This window comes from Sorghum bicolor, chromosome 3 (assembly GCF_000003195.3).
Source record: "Sorghum bicolor cultivar BTx623 chromosome 3, Sorghum_bicolor_NCBIv3, whole genome shotgun sequence".
NCBI lineage: Eukaryota > Viridiplantae > Streptophyta > Magnoliopsida > Poales > Poaceae > Sorghum > Sorghum bicolor.
Window position 1 is genome coordinate 24,196,382 of NC_012872.2, and position 8,991 is coordinate 24,205,372.

At 41.1% G+C, this 8,991-nt stretch overlaps 1 long non-coding RNA gene across 1 annotated transcript; it reads right to left on the reverse strand.

Moving 5' to 3' along the window:
* Positions 2,154-3,874, reverse strand: LOC110434057. Its single transcript, XR_002451514.1, has 2 exons — positions 2,781-3,874; positions 2,154-2,415 (listed from the first exon to the last, which is right to left on the reverse strand). It is a non-coding gene; the product is annotated as an uncharacterized LOC110434057 (long non-coding RNA).

Below are 8,991 nucleotides of genomic sequence, written 5' to 3' on the forward strand. Positions count from 1 at the left end.
GGCTGGGGTACTCATAGATATTCCCTGACTAGCTGGACCGTGGTAGTAGTGAGGAACGTGACAATTCCGAGCTACCTTTGTAGATCACATCTCGTTAGCAGGAAGGATAGGGTTTATAGGTGCGGGTTGAACATCCTTTGTGGTGTCTAGATTCCGTTAGCCTCCCCATTAGAACAGTAGATCATCCTTACCAAGGTTAGAAGGAGACTACAGTTGCAGTCTTCTCTATTTATCACTCACATCGAAAGACATTCTTTGTGCCTAAAGGTTAGTAGTAATAGACCGGTTAGTCAGATGCACTCTTTCTCCTAGTGGTAAAAAAATAAACACAATACTCTCGATAACCTCCCGGGTGAAGTGCTCACCGATATCCGTGCGCTTGCGGATCAATTCCTTATTGCGTTCCCAAATATCAACAAGCATTTCTGGCGCCGTTGTCGGGGAGAAAGACGGTTGCTGAGATAACCTGTGTCTTGCTACTAGCTTGTATCTATACTTTTATCTTTTCTTATCTTTTATATCCTTTATTTATTTTCTTTATTCTTACCTTATGGAAAACCAAAATTCTAAATCGATCCATGAGTCTACAATCCCTTTAGCAACTGACCTTTTACCATGGGAATCATCACAGCCTATCCAAACATCCCAGTATAAGTTAAGTTCTAGGTTGATTGCCATGATTCAAAACCTATCTTTTTCGGGAAAGGAAGACGAAAACCCTTACCTTCATATTAGAGATTTTGAGCAAACATGTGATTGTCTTCGCATTGAAGGCATTTTTGATAAGACTTTACGTTGGAAGCTTTTTCCTTTTTCTCTAAGGGGAGAAGCTAGACAATGGTACAGTCAGAAGGTAAGTCAACAACAAGGTGAATGGGGAGTTTTACGAGCCAACTTTTGTCTAGATGTCTATTCCCTTGACCGTATAGCCGACCTTAGACTCGAAGTCCTATCTTTTAAACAAAAAGATAATAAAACTTTGGGAAAATCCTGGAAACGTTTTTCTGATCTTTTAGAATCTGGTCCAAACCTTAATCTTGAAGACCCTGTTCTTTTATTTCACTTTTTTCGAGGTCTTCAGAAAAATCACAAACAAATGCTTCACACAATGTCTAGAGGTTCTTTCTTTCGCATCCCTGCTGATGAAGCTAGAGTGATCCTAGATAGAATCCTAGAAGCTGAGATGGATAATACCCTTCATGATGAAACCTACGAAGCCGAAGTAGACACTCTGCCAAATTCTTCATCTACTTTAGCTATCCCAAGTTCTGAGCCACAAGAGGAAGAAATTCCACTACCGGACTTCATGCTGGATATAGAATCCGATCTTTTTGCCGATTTTGGAAATATTTCAAACTACCATTCTATTGACAAACCCAAAACGGCCAGTTTAGCATTTATTTACCAAGTGAATATCAATTGAGAGAGCTTATCTCAGTAATGAGTAGCGAATGGTTGGAGGAATCAGAGCTTTCCTCTGATGTGATCCGTTTGGACACACCCTCTATAACTATACGCTGTGCTTATAATTCTAATCGATTTAATGCTCTCTATAATCCTGTTGTGGGGATCAACATTATGTCTGAATCCTTTGCACTTAAACTATTTAAAAATCTTGTCTTAACCCCCACAACAAAGGTCATAAAGGAATCTTCGGGACGATTGGTCCCCAGTCTTGGAATTATTAATGTCCTACCTCTCACGGTAGAAGGCTCCATGGTTCATTTGAACTTCTACACTACAAAAATTGTGGGCTTCTGTGACAATTAAACTATGACGATAAGAGTCTGTTTCCTGTCACTGCCTACCTACAGAGATGAAATGACTGTCGTCACAGAAGGTGGGTCACTAACCAGCTTCTGTGACGACTAGAGGATATCGTCATTAATATAGTGACGTTAGTTCTCCTGTCATTAATATAATGACAATACTGAACTCGTCATAACATATTGAATAGAATAGGGCATTGGCCCATTTAGTTTTTAGTGTTCTTTGAGCCCCTGTTTTTTTCCCAAAATCAGTCCATTTTTCTCAAATTAACCAGACCATTTTTTTATAGCAACATTAATTAGATTTTTCGGCCCACAACCCACACAAATTCACATGCTGGGCCTTATTTTTATTTGGTTAGCCCATTAACATTTATAAGCATAGACATTGCAGAAATATATCTTAACAGTATATGATAACAGCAATTACATAGGAAAAATGTATCAGATTCTCTACCATCATCCAAAACATGAAACTAACATCAGCTATAACTTAACACAAGTGCTACAATTACAAAATGCTAGCAGAAAGCTATTCTGCACGAATGCACGCTTCACTTGGCTCATGAAAATGTTATGTCACTTGTAGCAATCTTCTTCGCCATGATTTCTACACTGCAAATTTGAAATTGGCACCTCAATGTTCCTGTGAAGTAAACCAACCAGAATTAGAGATTTGTACTCATGAAATGGAATTAGTCATGTAGAACAATAGAATTCACACGAAACTACAAACTTCACATGCCAGCAGTCGATAGTGGCAACTATATTTTTTAGATAATGGAAAAATAGCTCCAGCCTTAAACTAGAATGAAACTGAACTTCCAATCTCATGCTTACAAGAGGAATACAGTAACATAGTAGCGGACTCAGGGTGATAGACGATAATCTTTCACTAGTTAGTAATATAATAGCACAAATAATTCATCCAACACCCACTTCTTTTAGTGTTTCACATATGGACTTGATAACAGTTAATTCAAACTCAGCCACTGCCATAATCACACTCACAGTTCACAGCCATGTTGTATACCAATGGCAGTCCATTGTCCAGAAATATATGCATTCAGTTTTCAGAAATACTTGATGAATAGTCCATAAGCATTCATTCAGAAATACTTGTATGAAACCTATTAAGACAATAGAATAGTCCACAATAAGCACCATTTTGACAGAATAATGGGTTGTTTTCAGAACTTAGATTCTTGCAGCAGAAAAACATTGCACATAAATTTGTAAAATAGAACCTGATGCTTATCTACAACTTATTTTTTTGAGGTTTCAAGTTCAATCAATCACACAGTAGACTGATAAGGCATATTTTAATAACACATTTCCTCCTAAGCCTCTATATCTAAAATTTTGCTGCACACGACTAATGTAGCCTGAACTGAACATGCTGCCTACCATCCAAAATTCCTCCTAATTATCATGCAAATCTAGTAGGGTAAATGAAAAATTAACAAGCCTCTGAGGCATAACCAGTAGAGCACTTACAAGTATGCACGAGTATACCAATGATGCCAGATCTAGAACAACAATTAACTAGACAACACAACCTCAATCTACAGTCAGAGAGGACATGACCAAAAGGGGGGACGTGATTGCTTATCTCGCTAGGGTTTCGACCCAGCATGTCTTTGAGACCCATCGTCTCCTCTCAGGCGACCTGTGAGAGCCGCCGACACTCATCCGCGAGCCTCCACGCAGGGGTCGTGGCCGCGTCGTGGTCGATGCGCACGTCGGGGCCGAGCCTCCACGTCGCGCGGACCCCATGCAGCGAGCGTAGGCGCACGGGCCATATGCGGGGCCGTGGCCGTGCCGCTCGCGCCCGCTTAAGGCCGCACACGGATCTGACCTCCGTGCTGTCCGTGGGCCACGGCCGCGCCATGAGCCGTGCGCTCGCGCTGAGTGCCGCTGCAGGGCCATCCAGGCCGGCCACGCGCCGTGAGGCTCCACGTGGGGCTACCGAGGCCTTGCTGCCCACCACCAGCATGGCAAGCGGCGGCGCCTGTGCATTTCTGCCTTGATGGTCGCTGAGCTTCAGGCCAGTTAGTCACGGCCGCCCTCTCCTCCTGTTGAGTGGTCTGCGGCTGGAGCAGGGAAGAGGGAGTGGGAAACTGAGGATAAGTTTAGGGTTTCATCCTTTTATATGTGGATTTTTTGGTCCAAACGAATCACAACCGTTGGATCGATTTGGATGGCTCAGATGAGTTCACATTAGGGTTTCTTTGTTGGGCCAAAATTTAAGCTTTTCAGGGAGCCGGCTGGGCCAAGCAGGCCGCGCGCGGCTCACTCTGCAGTGCCGCTGCTGGGCCATTTTTAGCCAGTGGCGAAATTTCAGTTTTAATAATTGCAGAATTTGTTTTTTTATTTGTTATTTCCATCAGCACTTTATTTTTAGTAACTTTAAGTTAATTTAATTCAGTTATAAGTTTATATTTTATATATATTTATTCGCTGAAAATAAACAAATAGAGAGTAAACTGAAAGTTAAGTTTTCGATGGGTTTTTATACCATGAGTAAACTGTATGTTATTGGAACTTTTTAATAGTTATTTTCCCTTTTAATTTTTTTTAAAAATAAAATAGACAAAAACATGTTCGAACCCCCTTATACACCTGTTTTTTTGATTGGTTTTCCCTACCATCCAGGTAGCATATAGAAGTCAGAACGCTTAAATAACAAGGTTCAAGACCAAACGCCACATATTTTATATACCAGTTTTTCTTTTTTTTTAATGTTTTTTCTTTCCATCCAGACTCTGCAGAACAAATGAATTCAGCTCATCTAGTTTACCATACCAAAAGGGCATGTGTTCAAAGCTAGTCAAAATGCCATTTTTTGTTTTTCTTTTTTGAAAATTTTTCCATCAATCCTAAGACTTAGAGCTGACGTGGACGGAAAAAGTTCACCTAGAACACATGATGTGTTGACCAGCAGCTATGTAGAATAAGATAATATTTTTTTTTAAAAAAGTATAGTAGTCCTATATTTTATGACGATCAACTATTGTTATGATCTATCATCGCAAAGGCCATGCTGAGTATACTGTGATGATGTTTATGACGAACACACAGCTTGGTCACAGACAGTTGTCATCATATGAACAATCGTCATAAACAACCTCTGTTTATGACAAATAGATGCTCTGTCATCTGGCAATCGTCATAGAAGCCCAGATTTCTTGTAGTGCTATATCTTTGATACATGGGACTTCGACCTGTTGATAGGACAACCTTTTAGAAGACTCCTTTATGAAGGTCATACTGGAAAGCTACACATTTCTTTTGGAAAAACCTTTAAATTCCCAATAATAATTTCACACTCCTTAAACAATAAGGCCGAGTCATATCTTTTGCCTGATCCTATGGAGGAAGTAAAGGCTGCATCTCTAGAGCTTTTAGATGAACCAGACTTAGAAGACGAAACTCCTTTCTTCACTGAAGAAGAAGATGAACCTTCTGAGCCTGAACCCTTAGATGAGTTTGCAGAAACACCTAGACCCCCCATAGAACTTAAAACTTTACCACCCGGTCTTACCTATGCTTTCCTAAACAATAATCCAGAGTTCCCTGTGATCATTAGCGATAAACTCACTCAGGATCAAACTCTGCGATTAATGACCATCCTTGAGAAACATCACTCGGTTTTTGGCTATTCACTTCAAGATCTTACAGGAATCAGTCCTATGATTTGTACACATCGTATTCCAACAGATCCTTCTGTTACACCCTCTCGAGAACCCCAACGTAGACTTAACAACACTATGAGAGAGGTAGTTAAAAAGGAAGTTATAAAGTTGCTGCATGCAGGGATTATATATCCTGTGCCGCACAGTGAGTGGGTGAGCCCAGTACAAGTTGTGCCCAAAAAGGGAGGCATGACAATTATTATGAATGAAAAGAATGAGCTAATTCCGCAACGCACCGTCACAGGATGGCGGATATGCATAGACTATAGAAAACTAAATAAAGCCACGAGAAAGGATCACTTTCCTTTACCTTTTATAGATGAGATGCTAGAGCGGTTAGCAAATCATTCGTTCTTCTGTTTCTTAGATGGATACTCAGGATATCACCAAATCCCGATCCATCCCGATGATCAAAGCAAAACACTTTTACATGCCCTTATGGAACTTATGCTTACCGTAGAATGTCTTTTGGGTTATGTAATGCACCAGCTTCTTTTCAAAGATGCATGATGTCTATATTTTCTGATATGATTGAAGAGATTATGGAAGTTTTCATGGATGATTTCTCTGTTTATGGAAAAACTTTTGATAGTTGTCTTGAAAACTTAGACAAGGTTTTGCAAAGATGTGAAGAAAAGCACTTAATCCTTAATTGGGAAAAATGTCATTTTATGGTTAGAGAAGGAATAGTGCTAGGACACTTAGTGTTTGAAAGAGGTATTGAGGTAGACAAAGCTAAAATTGAAGTAATTGAACAACTACCTCCACCTGTGAATATAAAAGGAATTCGAAGATTTCTTGGCCATGCTGGTTTTTATCGTAGATTCATAAAAGATTTTTCATTTATTGCTAGACCACTTACTCTTTTGCTAGCCAAGGATGCTCCTTTCGAATTTGATGATGCATGTCTACCATCTTTCAATTTATTAAAGAAAGCACTCATCTCTGCACCAATCATTCAACCCCCTGATTGGTTGTTGCCTTTTGAAATTATGTGTGATGCTAGTGATTATGCTGTGGGGGCAGTATTGGGACAAACTAAAGATAAGAAGCATCATGCAATTGCTTATGCCAGTAAAACTCTGACAGGAGCTCAACTTAATTATGCAACCACTGAAAAAGAGCTTCTGGCTGTTGTCTTTGCCATAGATAAATTTAGATCTTATTTAGTTGGAGCTAAAATAATTGTTTACACTGATCATGCTGCACTAAAATATTTGCTCACTAAAAAAGATGCTAAACCTCGCCTGATTAGATGGATCTTATTACTCCAAGAATTTGACTTAGAAATAAAAGATAAAAAGGGAGTAGAAAATTCTGTTGCTGATCACTTGTCTAGAATGTATTTTAAGAGTCCACAGGAAACCCCCATCAATGATTCACTCCGGGACGACATGCTCTACGGGATTAACAGGTCTGACCCCTGGTATGCAGATATTGTTAATTTTATGGTTTCAGGGTTTGTACCACCAGGAGCAAACAAGAAGAAGCTTCTTCAAGAAAGTCGTTCACATATATGGGATGAGCCATACCTCTTTCGAGTATGCTCTGATGGCTTACTCAGGAGATGTGTGACCACTGAGGAAGGATGGAAGATCATCGACAGATGTCATTCATCACCATATGGAGGTCACTATGGAGCATTCCGTACACATTCAAAGATCTGGCAGTGTGAATTCTATTGGCCTACAATGTATGAAGACACGAAGCAATATATTAGAAGATGTGGGCCATGTCAAAGGCACGGAAACATAAATACAATGGATGCAATGCCACTCACCAACAACCTTCAGATTGAGCTCTTTGATGTCTGGGGAATAGACTACATGGGTCCATTTCCTCCATCAAAGAAGTGTGAGTACATCTTGGTGGCAGTTGACTATGTCTCCAAGTGGGTAGAGGCATTACCTTGCAAGCATGCCGACAACGTCAGTTCAAAGAGGATGTTTGAAGAAATTATATTTCCAAGATTTGGAGTCCCCAGAGTAGTGATAAGTGATGGAGGAGCACACTTCATCGACAAACGCTTCAAGCAATATCTATCAAGACATGGAATCCGTCACAACGTCACTACCCCTTATCATCCTCAGACAAGTGGCCAAGCAGAGACTTCCAACAAACAAATCAAGAATATTCTTCAGAAGACAGTAAATGAAATGGGAACGGCGTGGAAAGACAAGTTACCCGATGCACTCTGGGCATACCGGACAGCATACAAGACCCCAATTGGAATGTCTCCATACCAATTGGTGTACGGGAAGACTTGCCATCTACCTGTTGAACTAGAGTTCAAAGCACACTGGGCCATAAAGAGATGGAATATGGACCTGGATGTTGCTGGAGATTATAGAAGAATGCAACTATCAGAATTGGAAGAATGGCGAGAGAAGGCATATCACAATTCAAAAATCTACAAAGAAACAGTCAAAAGGTGGCATGACAAGAGAATCAAGAAGAAGGAGTTCACACCCAGAGATAAGGTATTACTTTTTAATTCTAGGGTGAAGCTTTTCGGGCATGGAAAACTCCGGAGCAAATGGGAAGGACCATTCAAGGTAATCAATTCATCATCCCACGGAGCTATCACACTTCAAAATAGCGAAGGTAAGTTATTCAAGGTAAATGGTCAACGTCTTAAATTATTTTTAGAGCCTAATGAGGAATTTGAAGAAATAGACGTAGTCCATTTTTACCTTCCCATGGAGAAATAGAGCCCGACACTTTTGGTCTGATGGTTTTGGGTCATATATATATTTTTCTAAATAATTTCGCATCTAGAAACACGCTCGGAGAAGTGAGCCCACATAGGGGCCAGAGAGAGGGCGGGCGCCCAGCCCCTGTTCCCCCTCGGTCTCGACTTTCTCTGTTATGGAAAATGCACTTAGGGTGATCCGAATAATCCCTCGGATGGAAAGTTTTGCACGCACATCGACGGGAGCAACCCGAACAACCCATAGAGGCACCCTTTTGACCCCTATATAAACAGACCCCTGACCTCAGTTTTCGAACACCAAGCCACCGAGCTTTCTCTCCTTCAATTAGAGCTTGATTAGCTCTCCATCAATTAAAATTTTATTAGTTCCTTGCTACTCCAATGGCCGAGAAGTACCACGATGATTGGGAAGTCGTCCCCTTCAACCTCAACATAGAACCTATGGAAGACCCCGATGCCCGTGCTCTCGTCCCGGCCAACACAGAGCGTCAGCTAGAAGCCATGCCATTACACCAACGCAGCTCCGCCCAATCTTACCATGCTCAACCAGTTCTCACCGCACCACCACAACCCCTACTCCTTAAAGGATCATCATCCAAAATGAAGACCACTATCAAGGTGCCAATCGGCACAAGGATCCTTCCACCTAGACCCAATGAGAGGGTCGTTGGAGTCAAGACCAACCGAAGCGGCGAGATCAACAGCGTACGCTACACTACGGAGGAGGAAAGGCCTTACTTTGAAGGGATTAGAGCAGCCAAAGTCCGTTTCGTCCCTCCAAAGGCAGCCCCGAAGCACTCTCTCAGTGCTTTTG